This window comes from Miniopterus natalensis, chromosome 3 (assembly GCF_054644295.1).
Source record: "Miniopterus natalensis isolate mMinNat1 chromosome 3, mMinNat1.hap1, whole genome shotgun sequence".
NCBI lineage: Eukaryota > Metazoa > Chordata > Mammalia > Chiroptera > Miniopteridae > Miniopterus > Miniopterus natalensis.
In genome coordinates this window covers 53,812,248-53,840,036 of record NC_142083.1, presented here as the reverse complement: position 1 = coordinate 53,840,036, position 27,789 = coordinate 53,812,248, and the positions used below count along the sequence as shown (strand labels likewise).

At 36.2% G+C, this 27,789-nt stretch overlaps 1 pseudogene; it reads left to right on the top strand.

The window, feature by feature from the left end:
- Positions 1-4,249: 4,249 nt before the first annotated feature.
- Positions 4,250-4,476, top strand: LOC107544180 (putative protein BRICK1 pseudogene; annotated as a pseudogene).
- Positions 4,477-27,789: the final 23,313 nt, after the last annotated feature.

The following is a 27,789-nucleotide window of genomic DNA, read 5'->3' as shown; positions in this document are numbered from 1 at the left end:
TACGATATGTTTACAATCATGGATGCCAGGTTTTTTTGTTGAGAATGGAAGAGTACTTATCTGAAAGTGGGAAATGAGGAGAACGTCAAGTTCATGTCTCAACACAGAAAAGTGGGTTGTAGGATACTGAAGTCCCCCATCTAAAAGTAAAATAATGGTTTCAAGGGACAGGCATTGTCAGTTAAGGAAACAAATGAGGATAGCTTTCTTTGATTAGACCGTGATTGTGATTATATGAGTGTTAGTTAATCATAGACTGTAGATTTCAGAAGTCATAGAAGAGTGTTTGGAAACTGGAAAGCTGAAAAAGAATGTGTCGTGCTAATGAGAATACAAAACTGGGTCAGCTGAGAATATGAGAAGAGAGATGATCAGAAGGATTCCGTCTGGACGGCAATCAGAACTTGAGGCGGGGCAGATGCCGCTGCGGCAAGGCTAGCAAGCAATTCATCTCTGCGCCCTCGTCATAAAATGATGAACTCGTAGGTCTCTCAGGGATCAGCTGCCAGGGTGGCCCTCATTGCTTCTCTCACTCACTCCAAATAGGCTTTGACACCTACTCTATGCGAGGCTCTAGGGTATAGACTTGTAACCAGGGAGTCACAGTCCCTGACCTCAGCTTGAATAGATGGCAATAGAGTATTCAGTGTTTATAAATGCCACCGAAAGCCTGCAAGCGGACAGGCACCCAGCAGTCCATTCCCTAGTAATGATTATCGGGGAAGTTGGCCAGTGAAGCAGGAACCCGGGGAAGGAGCAATGCCATCACATCATAGTTTTCAGACAAAATAAAGAAGTCCAATAACTCCAAAAGTTACCTGGGTTCATCCTTCAGACAGACATTAGCATTTTAGAATTTTTAGCATAATTTATCATTAGGGAATGACCAAATATACTGAGAGATGCACATGTCTTTTTAAAAATTGAGAAAGGTACCCTGACTGATGTGGTTCAGTGATTGGAGCACTGACCTGTGCACCAAAGGGTTGCAGGTTCGATCCATGGCCCTGTCCCGGCACCTGTAGGAGGCAACCCATCAATGCGTCTCCCTCAGGTCATCGACGTTTCTCTCTCCCTCCCCTCCCCTCCCCTCCCCTCCCCTCCCCTCCCCTCCCCTCCCCTCCCCTTCCCTCTCACTCTCACTCTCTCTCTTTCTCTCTTCCCCTCCCTCCACTCCTTCCACTTGCTAAAAACCAATGGAAAAATATTCTCAGGTGAGGATTAACAACAACAACAACAAAATTGAGAAAGGTAAGATACCAAGATATATATATTACAAACTTGAATCTTCTATGTATGATTATTAAATACTATTTAATATATAAAATATCTTTAATGTAACATGTCATCACATGGCCCCATATTTCAGACATGTCACCATAATTTCAGGCATATGTAAGAAAAAAAGTTACTGATGTTTTGCCTTCTGATTCATTTCACAAAGACACAAAGCATGACTTTGCAAAACTATAGCAATCCATCATATCTGACACCATCAGCAACACCGCTGTACGCATAAACAGAGAGGCTGCTCATGTGCTTCAATGCAGTGTCCCACACCAGAAAACCCCAAAACCACCCTCGAAAAATTTCTCTGTATCAGATATTATCTTATTTCTGAAGGTGTTCTTTCTTTCAAAGATAAATTTATAATATGCTCTCTAAAAGAACATTCAATAATTTTATACATTTATAGCTTCCTCTTAGTAATTTATTCCAAATATTTTAAAAATAGCCTTTAGGACTGAAGACATAAGATTCTTAAACTTTTACTGACATGATTTATAACATAACCGAAATCCGTAGGTAGTATATATTTTTTTCACCTTTAGGAGCTGATGGGCTGTGGTTGAAAGATTGTTATCCTAGACTAAGAAGATGTAATATGCTTGGCAGTGAGGAAGGTAAAAAACTTTCGAGTTTATTCCAGGACAGCTCTTTTACAAGCAGTTAGGCTCCAAGCTTCAATAACATTTCTCTGAGAACAGGCACAGTGGGGAGACAGAGGAATTGCAGATGGAAAATGGCAGGTACATTTTAACATCGCAGAGTGAGGGCAGTTGATCACCTTTGTGGGCACCTGACCCTGTGGCATAAAGTTGCAAGTGGTCCCTGTGAAAAGATATCAGCTGGCTCACCTTAGGCTGTGTGAACTAGAAACACACACCCCTGACAGATGAAAAAAGCTTTTGTTTTTTGTGTTAAATCAAATTTCTGATTACTGTGGGCTAGAAGCTTGCCTTTAGCTAATTTGTTTAGAATCAAACAAAATTTCTCTTGGAGTAGAACTGATTCAGATTCACCTACCTGGACAGATGGCTGTTTGTCACCTACTGGTGGTTAAGCAGGCCAGGGATAAGCCATAGTTTTAGGGGCCTTTAATGAGCAAAGAGGGTCATTCTTCAATCCACTTGCACATCCTTAAAAGAAATTTCTTCATTCAGAAAATGAAACTATGACTTTGGATATAATAATTCCCATAGAAAAGAAATTCTGGGGAAAATTCTAGCCAAGGGGAAGAAAGGAGTCTTGCTTAAAACACCCTTTCAGTCTTTCTTCTTAACATTTAATTTTCCAAATGATTATATTATATACTTGTCTCTTTAAAAATGTATTCCTCTCATTCAGTAGCTCTCCCAAATATTTTCTCAATCATTGTGCATAAAATGATGGCATAGAATGGATTAATTATAGAATTATCTAAATAAATGATTTAGACCCTAGTCAAAAGTACTAAAGTCATACATAAAAATTTCCCATGTGTGAGAATTTCCTGGATGCAGAAAATTCCCTTTTCCAAAATTCTGTTCATTATTCAGAAGTTCTATTCATTATTAACTCCCCCCAGCCTTCAACAAGGAAGTAGATGCTTACAATCCACTTAACCTTTCAAAGCAATTAAAATATTAAAAACTGGCTAATTTCTGCAGTGTGTGCTGATTGTTTATGGAGCAAAAGATGCAAACTACTTTGCTAAAATGCTTTTGTTTGTATTACACATCTTCGTGGTTCATTTGCCCCATTTTTCATGTCAGCATCACACTTCCTTTCTTGCTCATACGTGCCCGCCATCTGAATGCTTGGAGGAAAGAGGGTGCAGGGCAGTGGGCCAAGCGTCCGGAAAGGACTTCATCTTCTCCTTACCCGATTCTTCCCAAGCAGGGAAGCGCCCGGATGGCTGTCGCTAACTGAGACAGCCACGGCCCCCTCCCCAGAGCCTGCTGTGTATGAGCTGGATCGCAGGCAAATTTCCCTTCCAGCCCAACTGAACATTTTTCTTTAAGAATCCTTCTGGTCGGCCAGTCACAGAACATTCAACTCATAAAAATCTGAAGCTATCTAATACGAAAAGAATATTGACTGCTTAAGAAAGCTCATGTTTAAAATGTTACCCCCAGAAGACCGTATTAGTTATACACCAGTTGCTTTCTATTCTTAGGAAATAACATTATTGTACCTATTAGGCCTCATTGGAACAAAGCTGTTAAGATACTTGAAGACATAAATTGGGGGGAATGTGGTGAAAATAAATTCTTCCTTTGTTAAATAAGTATGAGCCATTTTTAGGCAAATGTGTGTCTCTGTATACACCAGGCTTGCTACATAATTAATAATGGTGCTAATAAAACACCCATTATGTGTCCAGGATAGGATTAAGTGTTTGTGGGGATTATATCATTAAATCCTTCTACTGGGCCAATGAGTCAGGTAATGATACATGTAAGGAAAATGAGACTCAGATAACTTAAGTAACTGGTCCAAACAAGGTGTCACAACAGGTAAGTGGCAGAGGCAGGATTGAAGTCCACAAAAGTCTGGTGTCAGACTGTACTCAACAATTATACCACAACTCTTCTCAGTGCCTTAATGGAGAAAAAGCCTTCTAGTGGCACAAATCTAACTAGAAAACAGCTAATAATATGCAGAGAGAGAGAGGTAGAGAGAGAGAAATTATTAATTTTAGGATGTAAACCCAACCCCAAGTTGCCACTTCTGCATCCAGGGGCAGCTAGTAAGTCATCTTTAATATATAAAATTAAAAATAAAAATATAACTATAACTAAATATAAATAATAAAAATAAAATAAATATATGAATATGAATATGAATAATGTAAATAAATATAAATAAAAATATAAATAATATAAATAATATAAATATAAATATTATAAATATTATAAAAATATAAAAATATAAATATAAATATATAAATATAAATATAAAAGGTTTCATTCCTTAAGTGGCAGCCATGGAGGGACAAGACAATCTGGTGCAGAGGCAAATTCACCAGAACTGAGTAAACCTGAAATACATTGAGGTCATCACCAGCAACATCAAGAAAATCACGGACTTTCTCAAATCGTTTGATATGTCTTATGCTTAGGACGTGCAACACTAAATGAGAAATTGACAGCCGTTGAATGGAGAATAGACGACATTGAAGCATCGGCGACAAAAGTGAAGACCTTCGCCTAGAGCTGTTCCAGGCTACACTGGGAACTTGCTTTCCAGAACACAGGCCTACTTGGGAAAGGGCCCAGCAGCCTTCAGCTCCTTCAGCTCTCCTTAAAGAACAACAGGGCTTATTCTTGTTTTTCTTTCTTCAAAAATGTGGCCTTTGAGCTCTGCCATGTACATCTGGCAGTGAGAAAAGACATGTGGGGGGAAGTCCAGGGAAACTCTTGAAAACATTAGGCATTTTATCTTTTTAGTAACATTTTGTAGAACTACATGTCAGTGTATTTGAGGTGCTCAGAGCCAAAAGTCTGGTACTCTTTGTTAAGGTCTTCCCACCTCCCCCCCCCCCCGACTTTCCTTACAGCTCTCATTGCCTCTGCATTGATTCTATAATCAGCCTCGGTCTCCTCCCTACCTTTGCTTCGGGGTAGCGGACAGTCAGGGCCAGGACACTCGTGTCCTGGCAAGGTGGTTGCCAGAGAATGTTGTTGCTAACCAACCAGTTTCTTTTCCTTCTGGGGAGGTCAAGGCCAGGCCCCCACTTGGCTTAAAGGGATATTTTTGAGTTTTCTTTCTGTCATTTGGGGTGTCTGCCACTCATATTTCCCCAATAAACTCAACAGGAAGAAAGAAAGAAAGAAAGGGAGGAAGGAAGGAAGGAAGGAAGGAAGGAAGGAAGGAAGGAAGGAAGGAAGGGAGGGAGGGAGGGAGGGAGGGAGGGAGGGAGGGAGGGAGGGAGGGAGGGAGGGAGGGAGGGGAAGGGGGAAGAAAGTTTGTGTTGAAAAAAGACTGATTTTTCCCCTGAAAGATTTAATTGCATTTAAAGGGTAGGCAATATATAAAGGAGAAAATCTTACTGTGTTTTTGGAAACAACCACTTTTTTAAAAAGAAAGAAAGAATCAAATAAGTATATATCCTGTTAACAATTTCCAACCGTACAACTGTATGTTGTTTTTGAAGTAATGAAAATAAAATGTGATCAGCAATATCACAGCACTTAGGAAAACTCACCTTTAGAATGGAGAATTTTTTGTGTTTCTCATGCTGATTTAAGATTACAAACATGAAAAGGAATCCCCATGGTGTCTGATCTAATCTTTACAGGGACAGGACAGTATCCACAAGATCTATTGTCAGTCACAGCTCAAAGCTGCTACCTGGGGAAGAAAAAAATGCTTTGATAACTCATTGTGTCAAAGAAAAAGATTTCACCATGTGAAATATTGATTAAAACTTTAAAATAAAATTGGTACTTTCTGAAAGAACCTTGTAAAGGTAATAAAGAGAATAAGAAAGAAAATCCAAAGGGTGTTTTTCAGATTGTTCAAGGTTGATCTTTAAAAAAAATCTTGTGGAAAAGACAGTATTTTACCTTTTAATATTTATATCAATATAAATTTTTCACCAATAATGATATACTTTCTTCATATTGCTGTTATTACTTTATATTTTAAGGTCAAAGTGCTTTCGGTTAATAAAATAAACTGTGATTTTCAGTTAATAAAATAAATGCATTTCAGCCATACCCATCAGACTATTATTCCTCAAGGTACAAACTAGTCTAGGGAAAGTCAATTGTACAAACAGATATTTTACTCTCCAAAATCCATGCATATAGTTAGACTCTTCCATTGTATAACATAAATTCATAAAATACTCCAGTGCTATGACAACAATTTTTCGAGAGTGTTTATTCTATTAAGGGAAACTATATAATATTATGCAGTAAAGACAGTAATGACAAATCAGGACAGTAGGGGCCCCATGGTAATTATATTATTAGGGGAATTTTGAGAAGTGTTTAAAACATGAAAGTCACCCTGGATACATTATATTGCTTTGGGGAAAATGAGGGTGCAGTAGGAAGAAGGCAAGAAAATGGATTAAAACAGGGAAGATCAAGTTGAATCTCAGCTGGATTACTGTACTCTTTAGAGCAAAGTAAGAACACGGATGTGTTGGGCTGCCATGTGTGTCTCCTTCCAATGTCTTTTCACTCAGTCCACCTATGTTTACCATGCACCCATCCACTCTGATGACTGCTTTAGAAAAAGGTAGGTCTAATCAAGAACTTAGATGCATATATACATGACCTTTGGGCACCGACTATAGTGTGGATAAGACCTGGGGGGCGGGGGTGGGGTGCGGCTGGATGTCGAATGGAAGGGATCAACGCGGTAAAAAGGGGACATCGGTAATACTTTCAACAATAATAATTTAAAAATTAATAAGATATAACAAACATAGGTCTAAAAATGTGTCTTCTGTTCCTGGATAAAGAGAAGATTTCCAATGAAGCATTAAAGTGCATAAAGTTTGTCTGAAGATATACATGATGTTTTGAGAGGAAATATGATGAGATGAAACAAATTATACTGATATAATGCCTGGAAAATAGTAACCTGCCAAGAAATATCAAAGAAAAATCAGTTGATGTAGTGTAGAGACTATGGGGGTCCTGAAACATGGGTTGGGTCCTGGATCCTAGTTCCTTCTCTGCTACTTACCTCAGTGTGAGACTGTATGAGTCTGTTTCTCCATTGGTAAAACAAAAAGTGAGGAGCAGACTTCATTCTTCACCTTAGAAGTACTTCTAATGGATTCTAGCTCTCCAAATATTAATTATATAACATTTGAGAAGGCAATTGTTTCTTAGGCATTCTAGATGCCACCCAGAGAAAATGATGAGTACTGGACATAGGGATCAAAAACCCAGTGAGGAAGGCACTTGGGCTGGGGCCCTGAATTCAAATCCTAAATTTAAATCCTAGTCCTACCGTGAGGTGTATGAGCTTGGACATGCTTTAGACTCTGGACCTCAGTTTCTCCTCCATTAAGTAGGGATATAATTATATCTCCCTTACTAGGTTATTGGACAGATTAAGAGAGAACATCTAAGGTGCTTAGAATTGCAGTTGGGGCTTAGTACATACTGAAAACAAGAAGTTGGTAACTGGCTCCAGTTTGTAATAGTCTGGAAAATCAAAAGGCTCTCTGATTTTAACCTGGTAAGTCTGCAACCATAACTCTATTTTGCCATGAAGTGACACAGTCCCAATTCGACTTTATCCTAATAGGCTGCTCCTTTTATCCTTTTGACAGGGCCATAGACCCAGAAGTAGTGTCACACTAGCCCATTCATTTAAGGACAGTCAGTCCATCTGCTCTTTCTCTTTCCCACCCCCTGTTGAAATAAATTTGTCTAAATTATCTAGAAAATTAAGACCAAACTGTGAAGATTTTCCTTTGATTTGCTTAAGGCCTATACCTAGGTATTTCACATAACATTCTATGCAGGCACAGCATACTCGGGGCTGCAGGGGAGCGGGGAACAAACTCAAAATACTCCTCTCTTTCTGACTTGGCCTTTCAGACTATTAGTCCTCTTTGTCCTTCAAATCATTTTATGCTGCAGAGCCAGACAAATTCAATTATTTTTCTAATGCTGAGCTTTGTGACTAACATTAATTCCTTTGGGGTTTGGTCAGAAACATTAGACCTGAGTGATGTATAATATGAAATAGGGCATATTTACTAGCCGTGACCTTTATCATACATGGTATCAATAAACAATTTACACACAAGCACTCAGGGAGAAGGTCAGGTTAAAGATAAAGGAGCTGGTCTCAAAAGAAAGGCCTTTAAGTGACATTTAATTGAATTGACTGCTTTACCTTAAAAATTATAAACCCTCTACCCTTTTCCCACAGGCCAACACATGTTCTATTCCTTCCATTCCAGGATGCTAGAAACAGTACAGCTTTGATTAGTCATGCCTCTAAAATCAATTTTTTATCATTTTGCTAGATGATAATGATACTTTCTGTTGTATTAGAAAAAAAATGTCTTTTTGGTTAAGAAAATTAGGAGTGGGCAATATATGTAAATGTATAATACTAATATTTCAACCTTTAATGTTTCTTATTTTCAATGTTTCTTAAGATATAGTATCCATACAATTAAATTACTCATAAACTTAGCTCTTCCATTGCACTTAATTATTCACTTTAAAGTTACCCATGTTTTGAGGTACCAAACATTGACTCCCACCGCTTCACTTGTACTTCACATCAGTTTGACTTCTTTACCTACCTGACCTCATTTTGACCCAGGTGTTACAAACTTTAATGTACATAGGAGACAGGCAAATAAAACTACTGCCTGAAGCACATGTAATATGAATATTTATACATATTAAAATATTTTCATGGAGACATATCATGCAACATAGAATTAATAAGTAGTCTGCAAATTATAGCCTATAATTTTTTGAGAGATAAGGTCTATTTTTCTTAGATCAGTTGATCTGGTTATACATTTCATGAGAAAAGCTTGTGTCTAGATGTTTCAACTATGTCAAAATTCCCTCAAGCCATTGTCCATATGGAACTGTGGCCTGAACCAAAGCAAATCTTATTTGTATTTGTATGAACCATGACTAGGCTATATAGTTAGGTGGCTGGCTGAACTTTGACCTCAATTGATTCTTGGAATGTTACTTAGCAGAAATGGGCTCTGTGTACTTTTCAGGCTGAAAGATTCTGGTGGATCTGTATTGGTGCTTCACACCTTCATTTTCCAGTTCCTATAGTCATAGTGTGGCCTCCATATTAGGGCTACAAGAAACAGGGTAAGGTACAGAACCCATGGGAAGTCCCCAATGCACAGCATCACTGTGGGCCAGAGGCATCTTGGTGAACTACTCTTGAGGGTCTTCATGCTGCTTATTGCCACAACATTAGCCTTACCTTCACATATTTTATTACTCCTGCTTCAATATTCTACTCAAGCCTTTTTCTTTTTATCCAGAAAAAACATCAAAGTACTGTAAATCTTGTTATCTCCCATTTTGGGCACTTTTGATAAATGATATAAATAAAATATAAAATAAATGTATAGTACAAGTAGTCATAGTAATCTTGAAACATATTTTAGAGCAACACTAAACATTTATTTTAGTCAAATGAAATTTCAATTACAAATTTAGTGTCATAAACTGTCCCTTTAAGAAAAAAAAAGAACTTTTGAGACATCCTAGAAGGTGCTTAACTTATTATAGTACCACCAAGCTGAACTCCTGTTCAGTTACAATGTGTTTAAAAGCAGTTGCAGGCCCAGAATGATGGTCCTCAACTCCCAGCTTCTGATAATTCTGTGGCTGCACACACAGCACCACCCTTTCATTCTGATGCCCAACAGAGTCTCCCCCAAGTAAATAAGTTCTGTAGAAATTTACCCCCAAATTGACATTAAAATGGGAAATACAATGATTTATCGATGAAGATTTAGAGCAATGGCTAGAGAAGTGGTAATTAGATATATTTTGTTTTTGCTTAATCGTTACGTGTAAAGTATCTTTATTCTTTGTGTAAGGTGAATGGGACTTACCCTAAATAAGTGTGCCAGCACCATTCTAGTGTCCTGATCTCAAGCAGTGCAATAAAAAAAATGTGCTAGAGAGGGTGAAGGATCTGCTCTCCAGGGACCCTCTTGAAACCCAACCTGGTCAAGAGGTAATATGACTTCATGTGCACAAATCCCGGAACTCCTTTGGCCATGTGTTTAATCCCATTGGTCTGATATGGGTGCAGAGGATCAGAAAGCACCTGGAAAGAAAGAAAAAGTTCAGAGCTCATACATTCCCTATTTCAGGCTCTGGGTACCTGCCCAAACAGCAGAATAACGCTGATGCCCACCATCTCCGCACTCTTTTCTCCTCTCCCCGCCCATGTCCCAGCACTGGGACATTTAGAAAATTTCCAGAAATGCAATCCAAAGCCAGAGTAAGGACTCTGTGTGCCATAGCCTAAAAGCTGTACTTTTCCCCAAAGATGAAGATCTAATGCAAATCATTCCTGTACTATGTTTTATTCAGTACTATTCACTGGTCACCCAGTGCCGCTTGAATGCAGAACTGCATGGGTAACTAACATCTCTAACGTGGACAAAAGAACGAGGCTTTAGATGTGTATTTTAACAACTGCCTCAGCCAGTGTCAGGGACTGCTCTCCTCTTCTGGGTTCATCTGCAGCGTGTACCTAAACTGTTCCTGATCGCTGCAACAATTTACCTCTACACACAGCACTTTCATTGTCCCAGCTTCCTCCCCACTTGCTGACACTGGCAAGAGTCTGAAGTTCTTAACTCTTGCTTTCTTCCCTGTCCCTCCAAATATTATGAAAATTCTGCTTTTCCTATCTCTGGTTCATGATTGTCAAGAATTGACTTAATTTATACTATATCTTTATAAACATTTATTAAGGAGTTGGGGTGATGCAATGAAATGAACTAAGATTTATGACTTAAGTAGACTTAGTTTCAAGTATTAGTTCCTGTGTGATGTGATCAACTCACGGAACCTCAGTTTCTTATCTGTAATGCAAAAAGAATACACCCACTTTAGTACTTTTGTATTTAGTAAAAAAGACAACTAAATTGACTAGCATAGTGTCTGGTATATGGATATTATTTTGAGGTTAATAATTATTAGAGTGATATAAGAGTCAGTATGAAAGTAACGTTTTTGGAATCTAATGTCACGAAAGACCAAATCCTTAGAAGAATGCATAGTTATGTCAGAGGGTATTTGGAGATGAATTAGAGAAGACAAAGCTGGCTGTTTTCAGGTTAAAGACACATTTTCCATTCACCCCTCTCTCCTCTTTCCTTGAACATTAGAAATAAAGTTGTTTTGAATCAATAAATGTTGTTGGACTAGCTTTAAAAGAATATCTGTTGTATCAAGAAGTCATCCTGATCCACTATATTGTTCCTGTTGTGCTGCCATGTTTGAAAATTCCCAGTTGTGAGGCCACTATTTTGAGTAAATCCTGGTAGATGCCTGCTTTAAACTCTGATGTACTGTGTGGGTGGAATAACACATTAAACCATGATCATGGCATTAGTCTCTTAGGTTGATTTTCTGTTACAGGACACACAGCAAAGTCTCCGAAAAAAATAAAGGGCAAGCTGTCATAAAAGAAAAAGAATACTTGCATGTTTAATTCTTGCTGCCCATGAAAGCAAAGACTATCCTGAAAACTTGCACAGCCTCTGGGAAATTTGGGGGCTTTCTAAAAACCAGTGATCAGAGAGGACAGAGACAGATGGGTAGAAGACAGAGCCTTACTATAGGCCTTGATCCTAAGTATTGGGTGCCTCCTCCAGCATTTTCCTACTCCCTCATTTTTGTATTTTAGTGAGGTTTTTTTTTTTAACTATGTATTTTAATCTATGTGGATAACTAGGAAGGAAATTTTTTTGAAGGTAAACTAGTCAATATTTACACTTGAAATAGGCATAGTCCTTGGCACAAAATACACACCTACATCCAATATTTTTGAGCACTTACTATATATGCATTTCCTTGCTAGACAGTGGTAATTCATAAATAAAGTATTCATGCTTTCTAGCCCAAGGAACTCAACATTCTAGCAGAGAAAGCCAAAACATTCAAAACAAACTAGATTGCAGATTAGCATTCTCTTCAAGACTACAGTCAAATGTCTCATCTATCAAGCCTTAACTGACTCAAATTCAAGTCAATTTGATCCCTTCCTGGTAAAAAAAACCTCAATCTCTTTTATATACCTTCATCCTTGTACTCAAGATATTGTGTTGTGATCATATATTTATATGTCTACCTCCATAACTAGGTTGTAAGCATCTTTAAAGCAAAGGATTTGAAGTTTCGTTCATTTATGTACCTTTGGTACAAAACACAGAATTTGATTTGCAATGAGTACTCATATGTGTTCTGAGTGAACAAAAGAATACTATAATCATGTTGTGAACTGTCTTTGAAGAGAGCATAAAAAGCCAAAGCATTAATTCTAGCAGAGAGGAAGGCATCATTGAGAAAAATGCCCTTCGACTTGGATTTTGAGAGATGAGATAAATTATGTTAGTATACAATCAAACAAAGCTCAACAGATTTCTAGGCTGAATACATTCAGCTAAATTGCTTAGAGGGTCCAAACACAACCTAAAGACAGCTTGTCAAAATAGGCTAGAAATTGCTTAGGGAAATGTGTTGAAGCTCAAAGCAGCAAAAGTATTTATTTTTCCAGCAGTGTAAGCAAAAATTTATTGGGGGAAAAACTAAGAGAATTTATTATAATGAACTTTTCTGAAGACCACCACACACCATGCTGTTGCTGGACCTTTTCTCTGGATTTCAGGACACAGCTGGAATTTGCATGAGGATGTGATGCAACTGATCCTTGAATAACTCACTGAAGGTGAACTGACAGGCCTGCAGAAATGTGTCATATGGTTGACAGGATTTGTCTCACTTTGGGTTCTCCTCACATAAAAGTTGTCACTGGTTCTTAAATTTCTCTCCCTTCTTGCTTGGAGGGGGCAAATCATCCTTCTAATATTTTTCCAGATATTTCCATGCTGAGAACCAAATGATGTGTGAGAAAATCTTGCCTAAAAATAGGAAAGCAACATTTCAGGACATTATTATGGGCAATTTGACTTGGAGTGGTCCAAAGAAGCTAGATGTCCTGTGAAATAAGGTAAAATAGCAGGTTTAATGGCAGTTTGGGGATGTGTGACCATAGAAATGATCAAGCTTGGTGTATGTCTTGACAAGTAGCAAGACAATTTTCTGGAAACTAGTTTATAGAAGAAATTTTGAAAATAAAAAATGTAAATTGCATTTACCAAAAATATTGCTTTATTTTTCTTTGTTAAAAGAGATTAAGATTCATTCCTGTGGTGATAGTAGACTTGGGTACATTTTTACTTGTTTTTCAAGATGCGCTGCATTTTTAAGAGTTACATTAGGTGAGCCATGGAAACATCTCCCATCAATAGAATTTTAGGGCCCACATGAGGAGAAACTATAATTTCACTATACTGTATGTTTACCAAACCACATCTGAATTATTTGTTTTCCAGTTATACTTACAATGTTTTAAAAGGATCAAAGGTCAAATGAATTGTATACAAAGGAAGACAGCTAAAATTGAGATGTCTGCATATCAAGGCACATGAGGACAGATAAAGTAGTTGAGGATATTAAACCTAGAGAAAAATGACTATGAAGATCACAGCAATAAATAAAAAATTGTCATGTATAAGATGAAGTAAGTCTTTTGTTTTGTCCCAGAGGAACTAGCAACGGTGAAAGAGAAATACAGAATAATAGATCCCATTTCAAATGTAAAGATAATGTGTGAAGGCACCCAATCAACAACAGGATTAATTACCTAGAAAAGTATCATCAGAGTTGTTTAAACAGAAGTTGAGGATAATCTATCAGGGATGTTGTAAGAGATTTGGGCCTTAGATGGAAATTTGGAGCAAATGGTCTTACAATCCCTTCATATTTATAAAATTGACCAACCAGGTTGTGATACTCATTCTAAAGAGATTCTGTCATTTTTTAACAAAATATAATTATGTATGCCTTATGGTCTTAGAATTCCACTCCTTGGTGTACGGTTCTAAGAAATTTTCACATAAGTCATCAGAAAGATACGCACATGGGTGTTAATTGCAGCAATATTTATAGTTATAGGGAGTTTGAGGAAAATGTGGAATGCATTGCTAGAAGGGTAGAAAAGAAAATGAAGTTGATATATACCATGAAATATTGTGAATGAAATATTGAGTGCTGAAGCAATGGATTAGAGATGCATTAAGAAAAATGAATGTTCTTAAAAATAATATTCAGTAATAAAAATAAAGAAAGGTGATATAGGCATATAAACAAAATGCCATTTAAGTACATCAAAAATACATGCACACAAAAATGACACACTCTTGCCAAAACATCTACATGCCAAATACACATTAAACATATTAATATACTGGCTATTGGATAAATCAGAATAGATGTGGAATATGGTAATACAAGGGAATAAAGAAAGAAAGAAAACAAGAGAGAGAGACTTTGCATGCATCATTGATGATAATGTGCCAGGAACTGAATTAGCATAATTAACTCAATACTATGCACCTGAGTATCAGAATATAAAGTAATAAAATAAAACAAAATCATATTTTCTTTTCCGGGGACCTAGAGACTGATATGCTATTGTGTGTGGTACTACACATCTTATTTGTTATTAACTCATATCCTTTACTTAGATCTCCTAGGGAGGCGTAGGACTTCATTTTCCCCTCTCCCCATGGGAGGCCTCAAGGTTTTGCCTTGTAATATAGGTTTCAGTAAGGAGTTTCTTCCAGCTTATTATGTACATGCACATATGAAAGAATGGCAAAGGAGACTTATCTCTGACTTTTTCAATTTGAAACAGTTTTCAACTATGTACGAAACTATTTCAATCATTTTTAAAGTTTCATATTTAATGGAAGAAAAGTTTAATTTGAAGATAATATGAAACTGTTATAATAGCTTATTAAACATAAAGGATAAAAGAACTAGTGAAGCTTTAAAATGGTAATTAAAAGAGCTGATGTGTATCTAATGCATTTATTCAGCGTCTTCTAGCAATAAGTCATGATGATGTTAAAAATTTTGTCTATATATTCAAGTCATTATTATTGCGGTAATTTCTGTCTCCACCGACTGTCAAGGTTCTGAGCTGTCACTGCATTTGAGCCACCAAAAGTAGTAAATGACGCACTCAGAATGCAGACACACGCACACTTTACCTGCTTCAAACCAACCTGCCTCCTCACAGGAAAGTTCAGAGGCGATGTTACTGTCATAGAAAGGAGGTTAGATGTGCCTTCCTGATCAAGGTGAAATTAGAAGTGACAAAAATAATTGAATAGTTGTCTATGAATAGGGAATTTATTCTGTTTACCAGTGCTTTCACATTTACAAAGACTTTTACATGTATTAGCTAATCACTGCCTCGCAAATCGCTGCCTGTGAGATAAGTAGAGTAGTATTATGTTGATCTTATAGAAGAAGAAACTGGATCTACAAAGACATTTGCATTAATATGCCAAAGGCCACATAGTTCTGATGCTCAGGTATGATTTGAACATGAGTTTCCTAGTTCCAAATCAGAATCATTTCCTCAAAAATGATTTAAAACTTCCATCAAACCATAAACAGCTTCCTCAAGTTATTTCCCAGCTTGTATCAGTAGCTACATTTCCCTAATAACACTCCAGAAAGGTGGGGAGAGTCGAAAGGAATCAGGACATTTGGGTACAATGTATGGTCTGATGAAATAGTTTCATTGAATTTATGTTAATTTGGTTGTGTTTTATGGACATGCTCCATAACCCATGTAGGAGTATAAAAAATGTATGTTTTAAATAAAATATAAAAGAATATGATATTGATAGACTGATTAATTCATACACTGCTTTAGCTATGATTTAAGTACATGATTCTACTGGACCAGAGTGTAGAAACAGAAAAAAATCACAGAAGCCTACATAATAAATATGTGTAAAATATATGCAAATTTATAAATACTGCTCTAGATTCCTTTACAAATCAGGATGGGTGTTTTTTTTTAAAAGAAACAGACATGTTTTTATTGATTTCAGAGAGAGGAAGGGAGAGGGAGAGAGAGAAAGAAAGAAACATCAAGGATGAGAGAGTCATTGATCAGCTGCTTCCTGCACACCCCCTACTGGGAACTGAGCCCAAAACACGGGTATGCACCCTGACCAGGAATCCAACAGTGACCTCCTGGTTCATAGGTCAGTGCTCAACCACTGAGCCATGCCAACCAGGCCAGGATAGCTTTTTGCATATCATAACTATAGGGGCCAAAAAATGTTAATTTGTTTGTAGAGAGGGAATTCTAGGTCACTGATAAGAGAAAGAAGAAACCCAATAATTCCTAGAGTAGGAATCGAATCTCAGAAATCCCTCTTCAGGAAAACTTTTCACGCACTTTTAATAATTTATTATTAATTTGGCTACTGGCTCCTTTTAGCAACTGCAAATAGCCCAGGATTATGTGGGAGGGTGAAGGGTGGAGGGAGAAGCTGTTTATGGACTATTCATAATTTTGTTTCTATCATTTTACAAATTATAAATGGTGATCCACTAGTGTGTTTCCATGAGCAATTTTTTAAAAAATCCTCACCCAAGGATATGTTTTTCATTGATTTTAAAGAGAGAGGAAGGGAGAGATATATATATAAAGAAACATTGATCTGTTACCTCCCCCGTGTGCCCCAAAGCTGGGGGGATTGAATCCACAGCCTAGGTATGTACCCTGACTGGGAATGAAACCTGCAACCTTTTGGTGTATGAGATGATGCTCCAACCAACTGAGCCACCCAGACAGAGGTCCATGAGCAATTTTTAAAAATAAAATAGAATGGAATGGGATGGACAATGAATAGAATAGAAAGCATAACAGTAATTGCAGATGGCATGGGTAAAATCTGATTTGTGAAATGTTTGTTTTAGTTATTTCATGTGTGTGTGTGTGCTTTTATTTAGAAAGTAAATTATGTTTCTTATTGTTCCTAAATTTTTTAAAACTAATGTATGCAGTGAACTTCCTGCTGACAGCCATAGACTCAGCGCAAGTAAATTTGATGGAGGTGGAGAGGGAGGAGGGAAGAACTGAGGGAGCAGGTGCCTTTGGAGCTGGTGTTTTTTGAGGGGCAAAAGGGGCCATGGACACTGATCACCCAAAGTTCAGAAGATTCAGATATCACATAGGAGACTAGACACTGGTGTGTCCGGACTAGTTAGAAATGCCTTTCAGCTCAGTCTTCCTCAATTTAACCAATTTTCTACAGCCTCAACCAGGAATCTGCAAATCATAGCCTGTTTTTACATTTTATATATCTTGCAAACTAAAAGTGCTTTTTACATTTTAAACGGTTGAAAAAATCAAAAGAAGAATAATGTTTTCTGACATTTGAAAATTATGTGAAATTTGAAGTTCAGCATCCATATACACACTTTCACAGTCACATGCATTTATTTACATCTTGCCTATGCCTTCTTTTGCACAACAAGGTGGAGATAAGTAGTTGTGACAGACACTACATGGTTAGCAAAGATTAAAATATTTACTATTTGGCCATTTAGAGATAAAGAGTTCCGATCCTTGGCCTAGGTTACTCTCAGTGGATCACAATATACTGGAGCTAGCTCGTCCTGGCTCATAAGAACAGATTAAGGTCATCTTCTCCCAACTCCCCCATGTTCAATCGTGGTAGGCGTATTGACACCACAGATATCAACAGGTACATTTATGGCCTTTTTCCCCCAGATGAGAGCCAGTTAAACATTTACCAACACACCACTGCGCTAAGCACATACTGGACACACTTAAGAGGTATAAATTTAGGTAGGTAACAATCTAAGTAAACCATGGTTTTCCATTGATTAAACTTGACCACCTATACCACACAAAATCGCTTTTACAATGAAATGAGATGAGGCAGTTGCAAACTCTAATAAAAAATAAATAAATAAAAAACTGGGCAGGAAAAATCTCTGTATCTCCCTCTCAATTATATAAACCTTAAATCGCTCTAAAAATAAAGTTTTAATTAAAAAATAAAATAAAAACAAAACAACGACAAAAAACTACTGCAAGTATAAGCAACTATTAATAGAACCTCTATATTATACCTCCAATGTTAAAAAAGAAAGAAATTAAGAAGAAAAAGCTAGGATAGTGACAGTACTGAGAGAGTCGTGGTCTTTTCCAAACAAGAGTGCCTGAAAATTTGGAGAAGCTAAAGCCTGATCTCTAAATTTTACATAGAATAGCTAAAGTTAAATTTTACAATCATTATACCCTTTGAAATTTTTTCAACATTATAATTTCCTTTAAGACTTTGTTCACTTCAAGACTTCTTTTTAACATAGAAAAGAACTGTTGAGGACCTTTTCACACAGGAGAGTTATGACAAAATATTTGGCTAAAGTCCTTTGATACAAAAAAAAGAAAATGTCATCAGCAGATGGATGTACACAAATGGGTTGTTAACTTTTGGTATTTCTTACTAAATTTCACACATATGTCTCCTTGTCACTGTTCCCCATAGAATTTCAAGTACCTGTAGAAAACATTACCTTCATTGGATAATTTGTACCCTTCAAATCTCCAAACTTAACATGTGTTTTTTCCCACTGGCAAAATTAAAATGTTATTATCTGCTCTTGAATATATTTGATGTAGAAATAGATGTGCTTTTATCGTGTATCATGAGTAGGAGATGGTGAGAGCACACATGGTTTAGAGTTGTACAGAAATGGGAATCTTGACCTTAATTTTTATGTTCCTTGACTTCTTCATCTCTAAACGAGGCACAGAGTCAGCAAGGGAGGGAGCTGGGTTCCCACACTGGTTCCTGCATTTCCAAGGCCTCTGAGTTGGGCAGAAGTTTGCATGGACTGGGCTGGAACCGCTTTTCTGTCACCTAATTAGCTGAATTATTTTGGGCAAATCTTTTCACTTTCTGAATCATTGTTCCTGCATGAGTAAAACAAGAACAATGATAGTATATACCTTGAAATATTTCTATTAAAACTAAGATTGTACAGTAATACAAATGTTAAACATTTAATAAATATGAAGTATTTTTATTTTCAACTGATCTAAGCCATTTCTGTACATTCTCATATTATAGAACTCTCACGGTTCTTATACTTTTTACATTCATTAGATCTTAAGTGTTATTCTTGAAAATTTGACTTTTGACTTCTTTCTGATTTTAAAATGTAATATTAAACCACAAATTATCCAATATTTCACAAATACCAGAATTTTTTCTTTTCTAAAAAGTATATTCATGTCCCAGCTATTTAATCTTTCCAGCTGATTTGCATCACCTTCTGGAGGTTTTTGTTTTTTTTTTTTTAAAGACATCTAGAAATCTCTCTTCGTTAAGATTGATTTGACAATTACATAGAATAGTTTGAATCTAAGGAAAAGAGTGAATAAAAATAACTGTAAATTTCCCCCCACTTCTATTCAAGTGATTTCTCTCATAATTTGAAATGTGGTTCAAGAGCTAGAGTAATAAAAATAGTCAATTTCCAGTCCAGTATGTTTATAAAGGGTCTTGTATGCAACAGGCACCACGAGGAATAAAAAGAAAAGTCAGAACTTCATCTTGCTTAGGAGAAAAATAACACAGAACCTCCAACATAGAACTTTCTTCAGGTAGATCTGCAAAGTCAAGCCAACAGTGACTATTGCTCTGGCCGGCTTTACAGAAGGCCAAAGCATCTTGCAAGTCCGGGAGCCCATGCTCTCCATGGGTATGCTGAGTCCGGGGGGGGCTGTGTTCAGAGGCGGTGAGCCTGGCGTCGGGGCAACGCTCTGGCCCCTGACCTGCGGGGCTGCGGGAGGCAATGTTCCCGCTTGCCTCAGAGGGTGCACGCTTAGTGACTGTCAGAGGGAGGCGTCTGTAAAAGGGGATTAGAATCCTCATGGAATTGTAAGTTCAGTGATAATAGAGAAGTAGGTAAAGTGTATAATTTCAAGATTTAAGATTGTTAATTGAATCCTAAAAGTGGCATTTGTATTTCCTCATGTTTGATTATTGAATCATTATTTAGAAGTTGATATTAACATTGTCCGACCAGGAGGGGAACACTAGGTAAAGTATAGGATTGTCTAACTACTAAGCTGTACACCTGAAGTCAATATGGAAAAAAAGAAAAGGAAAATAAAATTTAATTGTATAACCAGCTTAAATGTTTTAGCTCCTTCTCTTTACTTTGGTAACTTTATCACCATTTCTGAAGAAAAACTGACTAAAGAGCAAGATATTGCTTCCTTTAAAGAGTAAGTTCATTAATTTTTGACTGTTCTGACATACATTTTTACGTAAAGGCAGCATTGTAACTTGGTTTATTATAAACCTATGCTATGAATAAAACAATATCTATACAATTTAACTAGTATAGTTAAATGGTAAATTATTCAATATCTTATCAGTTTTAATGCCCTCAAAATCATTGACTAAATACTCCAAATTATGATTATGCTGGCAATCTTTTTATTCTCCATTGGTTATTAAATGTAAAGTATACATTATTGTCACTTAATGTCAAATGTACAGTCACTGAATTCATAAGGTTTTACAATAAAAAAAAAGTCAGAAAGAGCTTGTAGAATTGAGATCAATAGAAAACAAATATGACATCCATAAATTAAAATCTAGGAACATTTTTCAAGATATTATTTATTTCATAAATTGAGTTTACTTTGAAAACTAAAGTATAACTAACCCTCACAGTCATGTCTAAGTTTTGTTTTTATTGTGATTCTCTCAACCACCCCATAAAATATTTTCATTGGAAACAGATCTGCTATAATTTCGATGCCCCTAATTATGGATCAGAGATGATTCTGGTTTTTGTCTAATATCCTAGCATAATTATTAATAGCAACCTTGTCCTTTGTTGGAAGATAAATTATACTGTCACCCTAAACATAATTCAATATAAGAAAATGGTCATATTTCACTGATAAATACACCATGGGTCAGAAAAAGGGAGGGAAGTAAATAATTGCTCAAAACTATCAAAATTTAAATTAGAGTGAAATTTAATCTTCAACAATTTTGTGAGATGATTAGTTCATCAGCCATATTCAAAAATACACCTAACTTAATAATTATTAAATAAAATGCTTAATCAACTTTGGTTCTACTCTGCAAAGGCAAAGAGAAGTTATGAATTCAGAGCCAAATTTGGTTGACCAAAATAAAGTTGATAGTTCTTTCTTTTTCTGACTGTAAAGCTAACCAGTTTAACAAAAGTATGGCTAGTTCTACTGCATACCATGTCCTGTTTTTAGAGTGGCATCAGCTCTACTCTCTTGCTGAATGACCTTTAATTCAAGGTTATCTTTGTAACTTGATCAGTCCCTTATGGCATGATTACTGTTACCAAGAACATCAGCCCTTTCCTCTGATACCAGAAGGATACTTTTGATATACATCAATGACTGGAACCTTGCTACTAAGAATTATAAATTGCTATCACTGGCAAATTAAAGTCAAAATCTAATTGCTTTAATTTGTTGTAAGTGCATTAAATTATTATGAAAGGAACTATATTGAAATCTCCAAGTACCAAGTCTTCTCTTTATATTTAAAGAATAAGTTGCTGCTTTTCCTAGCATGCCTTAGGGATATATTTTATTGTGCAGAAATCTATCAAAAGAGATTTGAAAATGAAAGTCCACTTTCTATTTCTCAGTCTTTAACCTATACCTAGTGTTTGGACACCGTCATGCCAGCTCAGATGGTGGTAATTCAATCTAATATTTTGATGACTTCATTTGTTGTTGAATCCATATACAATCTTTCTATGTTGAAAATCATCTTCATTTTTTTCTGATCAAAATTTGAAGAAAAAAGAGTCCATGAAGAAGTATTTTTTATCCTCAATCCAGTAAAAATGAGACAGACATTTACTTCAAACGTATTTCATAGCACAAATTCAGACATGGAAAATTATCTCTTGGAAAGGGAAACTTCAAATAATAAATAAAGTAGCAATGTATACTTCTCTTTTCCTTACTTCATACCCCAACCCTCTACTCTCATGTGAATTAAAAATAGAATATTTTCCCCCTTATCATTATTTCCTCAATCTTCAAGTTCAAGGTTACAATTCATGCAGAGACAATAGCTTTTTCATATTATTAATGAAATCAGTACACTATTATTTTAATAAGAAATTAACAGAATAACAAATGGTAATCCTTTCACAATTGATCAAAATTGTAAACTAAAATTGCTTTCTCCATCCAAGGAAAACCACAAAAGCTCTGTTTCCCTTGCATTTGCAGGGTAGGAATAGCTGGGCCATGTGGCATCAGATGGATCAGTATCTGCGTTTCTTCCTCCTGTGCCTCCCTTCTTCCATCAGTGCGCAGATTCTAAACCATGGGATTCCCTGACTATTCCTTGTGCTGTGATGGCTGTCCCCATATTGGAAATACCTGCATACTTCAAGCACAGAACCTGCAGTTCCGTATCCCATTTGAATTACAAGAGCACAGCCCGCCGGAGCATCTACCTAGGACCCAGGAGACGGAGGTTCGATTCCCGATCCCCAGTCGGGGGCCTGCAGGAGGCAGCCGATCAGTGACGACCCTCTTATCACTGATGTTTCTATTTCTCTCTCTCCCTTTTCCTTCCTCTCTCTGAAATCAATAAAGATATACATAAAAATAAATTACGAGAGTACAAAACGACATATTACAACTGTAAAATTTCACATATCCAAAGAAAATCCTTTCCTAAAAAGCCTTGATCAAACAATTCATAAAAAGAAAAGTATAATTTAGGGATTATTTTCTAAAATATGCTCTATTACATTGTGTGTATGTGTGTGTTACATGTTCAGTTTCCTGGAAAATAAATCTGTTTCTCTTGAAAAATCAGCCCTGATTTTTGGAGCACACTAAATTAAATTTCCTTTTTTTCATATTTTTATATAAACTATATATTTTTGCCTCTAAAGTTTTCAAAACTATTTTGGTTTTCAGTAACAATGTATAATAATATTTATTAAGTTATGACCCATTTCCACCTTTTGCATGCTTTACTGTTTCTTTTCTGCATTTAAATTCTCACATAATTGAGAATATGCAATAGAAGAAAATGAGATACTTGAGACCAATTTGAGCGAATATAAACAAATTTTCAATATTCACCCTAAGCTAAAAATACTTGTAGGACCTTACTGGGCTCAGTTTCTAATATATAAAAGCTCATTTTCTTGCTGTATTCCAACAGCCTTAAATGACATTTTTAGATGCCCAGTTAACTTGGTGTTTTCTATCAGTTAATATTGCTGTTTTCTAATTTACTTTCTCTACATACAAATTATGAGTCTAGTGACTTCATGTGTATTATGTCCTCACATTAAAATTTTAATTTGAATGTTTTAAATTATTTTCATTCTTCTCTAATTACATGATCTCTACTGAAAGCAGCATAAATTTGTGCATATTGCATATTTATACACAACCTAATATGCAGGTTTTTAAAAACAATACTCAAGGTAATTCAAAGTTTTTGGCAATTTCTTTATATCATTTTTCTCACTTTTATTAAACTAATTTTCCTACAGGCAAAAGAAAATGGCACATATTAACCCAGAAGTTTTTTAAATTGCTATTTTTTATAAAATTGTACTTAAAAATAACTTATTAAACTTTGAATAAGTATTGAAGCTATAATAAATTATATCGTAAGAACGTTAAGTCAAATGTGTATTGATCTGAGTACACTAAGAAACTTAAAAACGAATAACAAGAGAGATAGAACAAATAAAGTATAAGCAAAACAGAAAACAGAGACTAAGATTAGCAGTGGAGACATGGGAAATGATTCATATTCTTGAAATCCATGCTCTTTTTTTATTGTATAATTCACAAACACATGCATCCACTTGTTTCTTGTCACTATGCTGTTTACTTATATATCTCTGTAGTGACACACCAAGCCTTTATTAGACACCGTCGGTGCGGCAGGCGCGTCAGTGGGTGCCGGACGCAGAGGAGGCGACAATGTCCTGGGGCGGAAACGCAGGCGCCCGCGCCCGCCTCGCTCGGCGGACCCCCGCCCGCCTGGCCGTAAGGCTTCTGTGGGTGTGGGCCCGGCTGCCATGTTTCTAGAAACTCCTCTGGGCAGCACTCCTCGCCCCGCAGTATTGGAAGCTGCTGCCTGGCCTTTCCTCCCCGGAGCTCCTTGTGCTGCTGACCACGCTTTCCTGCAAACACTTGTTTTAAAAGGCGAGTCTGATTTCTTGGTTCTAAACCCCGGGAGGTCAGATGCGAAGCCGCTGTGTTCGGTGTATATCCTCGTGCCTGGCACCGTGCCTGGTGCATGTTAGATGTTTAACACACACCGGTGGGGAAAAGGGAGAGCGAGGGAAGGAGGGAGCAGAGAGAAATGAGGAAGGGAAAGAGAGGGAGGGAGGGTTCATCTCACATGGAAAACCTCTCAAGGTCAGTTTTGGATGAAATGCTCAATTTTTCTTCATAAAAGTTTAATAATAACAATAGTTGGGAGATCAGAAGAAGCTGTAATTCAGAAAAAATATCATTCACTTCAAATTTAATATATTTGGATGGCTGCTGGAGACACACAGAAACATGATATCCAATTCTACTTTCAATCTATCACCAACTACTAGCCAGGGCTATCATTCTTTGAAAATATTTAAAAAGATTGAGCCACTAAATCATCGCTAAAGATGTCTGTAGTTATCAGTCAAATATTTACCTGAGCAGTCCAAGAAGCAGGAAGACTTCAAAAGTTTCTCTACTTAAGGAGACTCTATGCAATATATTTGGAAATATCCATAGTCATTTTTTTTACATAATATACTCAGTGTTAGAATTTAAAAGGAAATATCTCAAAATTAGTAGAAAAAGTGTTTATGAATTATTGTGCAAAGGTCATTTAAAATTAAAACAATTTTTTTTCATTTGTATTTTTCTCTTTGGAGAGGTATTTTTAAAGTTTCCTACATTGAAAACTTTAATGTTTATTATATTTATATTTATATACTTATAAATGTGTATTATATTTATACTTCAAGAAAATAAAGATAAATGTTAACAAAAATGGAAAATGTAGAACCTCACCATGCATAAAATTATATGGCAAAATGTCCTGAATGTTTACATTTAAATACACACATACTTATATATTACCTACTAATTATCTTTGCCAAGAACAACATAGTATGTATTATGTCCTATTTAAAATAAAGAGGTTATTATTAAGTTTTTCTAAATAGATTGGATATAGAATTGTCACATCCCTGTCTTTTATTGCTTCTAGGATTTTGTAACTTTACTGCATTGTCTTCTGGAAATAATTATAATTGAGAAATTATAATAACTAAGTCAAAAGTATATGCTGTGTATTTTCCAGGTTTCTGAATTATATTGATACTTACTTTCTAGATACCCTGCCCATGTTATTCCTCCCATGACAAAGCTTATATCCCTTAAAATATTTGCTAATTTAATAATAGGTGACTGACTAATAGCTTACTTTATTCTCACTTGAGCTTTTGTTTGTCTGTAAATAGCATTTCTAAATATTATTTTATGCATTGATTAGGAAATATTTTCTACAATTAGTCTATTTCCCTTACCTTATTTGTATTATGTATTTGTTTCATAACTTTGTGAATTAACTTTTAAAAATATATTTGCAAATCAAAACTAATTTATCATCTTTATTTAGCAATACATAAGCCCAATATATAAAAACTGAAAAATATTAATTTCACCCAGAGGAGAGAAACATTTTGATATCAACTTGACAAATTAATATATCTAAGCCATAAAGAAATAAACTTTGAATCACATTTACATGATAAAATTTTAATCATTAGTCTATGCTCAAACTATATCATTCTATATTCAGTTACTAGAGCTGGGAAAATTAAAATGTGAAATTAACAACTTACAACCTTTGCCAACAAACCTGTTATAATTTTTTTGCAAGATAGGGTAACCATGCAGATAGGGTAACCATTTATGGTGCTAAAAATATTTGCTTTCAAGATCTAAGATGCTTTTTTTGAAATAGTATTATTGCAACTGTGGCAGTAAATAGTTCAAAGTGCACCTAATACATTTAAAGTTAATCAAATTTTTTGCATTTCCAATCCAACCCACATCATGTTTATTGGGTTATAATGACTGTGGATTGCAACAAATTCAAGATGCTTCTGGAAAGGCAAAACCTCTCCTCTTAATAATGCAGCAGTTGATCATTAAAGTACTGTCACTATGCTATTTTACGATGTGATAAAAATGTTAAAACTACATTGCTATACAACTGCAGGCCCAAAGTGTGTTTGGTCCAAAGTGTGTTTTAAGTACTAAAGAGAAACAGAAATAAAATAAGAACTAATGTGGCCCTTTTTAACTTTCATGCAGGTAAAAAAGGCATGGTACATGTTATCAGGCTGAAATGACAATATGTTTGTGTGTATGTGCAATGTGCTAAGTTCATATATGTCTCTGTGTGTACTTGTATGTGTGTGTGTGATGCGTGTGCCCATATGTGTTTATGTGTGTATATGTGGTGGTTTTGTGTGTGTATATGTGTGTGTGAAAATGACACCCAGATTTCATGGCTCACAGTTGAAGGTGCTAATGTTCAGTAGGTGGAAGGACATATAGAGTTATGAAGTCAGGGGATGAATGTTTTCTGAGAACAACATAGGAAGTGACGAAATAGAAGTGTCTAGTACTATCTGTAAGCCCCAAAGTATCTACACTAGTTTGTAGCACAGTGTTGATTTCTTTCATAGAAATTATATACTTAAACAAATAATTGATTGTGAGAGGTGTCTGTTTTAGTTTTCTATTCATGCATTACAAATGACCACACATTTACTGTCTTAAAATGGCACACATTTGTCATCTTATATATAGTTGCTGAGCATGGGGAGTCCAGGCAGAGCTGAGATGCATCCTCTGCTCAGGGTCTCACATTCAAAGAGTCTGCCAGGCTGCTTTTCTATCACTAAGCTTGATCAGGGAAGAATTTCTTTCCCAGCTTATCCAGGTGTTGGCAAAATTTATCTCATTACAATTGTAGGATTGAGGTACCTGTGTTATAACTGGCTGTTGCCCAGGGTGACTGTTAACTCTTAGAGGCCACACAAAATACCAAGCAGTAGTGCTTTCCCCAAAGGCAGTTCACAACAGGTCTGCATCTGAAAGAACCACAGAAAAGGCTCAGTTGCTCATTGAAGGTCTTTTATACGATTAATTAGTCCCACCAAAGATAATCTTTGTTTTGATTAACTAAAAATCAACTGATTTGGAACTTTAATTACGTCTGCAAACTCCATTTACCTTTGCCATATAAGGCAGCCTAATCATAGGGGTGACATCTTACTATAATCACAATTCCCACCCATACTTCAAGGTGGGATTGCACAAGTGTGCACAGGAAGGGACAGGAGTCTTGAGGCCCATCTTAGAATTCTGCCTGCCACAGTGTCAAGCTTATTTTAACATCCTATAAAACTTACCTCTACCCAATTCCTGCCTCCAATTATCAGCACTATAATTTGTTTATGAAATGTTTGATAATTTGATCTCCTCTGCACCCTCCATTATCCACTGCATTGCTTATTCTGTTCTTTGATTTTTCCTCTGTGCCAAGACTCTTAAGACTGACAGACTTTACACAAAATTGCTGGCTTTGGCTTACCCCTCTCACGCCCCCCCCCCCCCCACAAACCCTCTCAACACTTCTGAATTCCATATCTTACAGAAGCAGCATGAAAACAGAGTAAGTGCTTTTCCCAGAGACCTGAGTTTGAATCTTGATTATCTTACTTTTTATAAGACCTTGGACAAGTCATTTCACTTTCCTGAGTCTCAGTTTCCTTGCCTGTCCAAAGA